Genomic DNA, 486 nt, shown 5'->3' on the forward strand with positions numbered 1-486 from the left:
ATCCAAAATAATACCAGCAATTACCTTTTGCTTCGATCTGTCCAACTTTTTTCTTTTCTTCGCAAGTTCTAAATATATTTCTCGGTTTTGCGACGACAAAGCACTAGCCCTGCTGTTGTCTGTGTACAAAACTCATTGAGTTAAACATGGGGATAGACAATAATAATTACATAAAATCATTCTATCAAATATCCTTACCTTCTAGATAGTTCTCACTATCACTTTGAGGAACATCTAAACTTGAGTCCTGCCCAACATATTTCAGAGTGAATGAGGACAAAAAGAAAATAATAGAAAGTCCAATGAACATGGTGATACTAATTTCAAAAACATAATGTATCAAAAACCTCTGGAAGATATTCATCACTGTCGGAATCATCATCGTCCGCATCACTATCATCATCGGTGAATACCGCGTCAAGAGAAAAGTTAACCAGATCTTGGCCTTTGTCTCTTTTGAGAAAACAAAAAACCGGGAAAAAAAAA

General features: G+C 35.2%; 1 long non-coding RNA gene across 1 annotated transcript; it reads right to left on the reverse strand.

Annotated features, from left to right (window-relative positions):
• Positions 1-29: 29 nt before the first annotated feature.
• On the reverse strand, positions 30-450 carry LOC112094776. Its single transcript, XR_002903676.1, has 3 exons — positions 348-450; positions 199-247; positions 30-119 (listed from the first exon to the last, which is right to left on the reverse strand). It is a non-coding gene; the product is annotated as an uncharacterized LOC112094776 (long non-coding RNA).
• Between the last annotated feature and the right edge of the window lie 36 nt (positions 451-486).

Source organism: Morus notabilis, unplaced genomic scaffold, assembly GCF_000414095.1.
Source record: "Morus notabilis unplaced genomic scaffold, ASM41409v2 C11205811, whole genome shotgun sequence".
Classification (NCBI taxonomy): domain Eukaryota; kingdom Viridiplantae; phylum Streptophyta; class Magnoliopsida; order Rosales; family Moraceae; genus Morus; species Morus notabilis.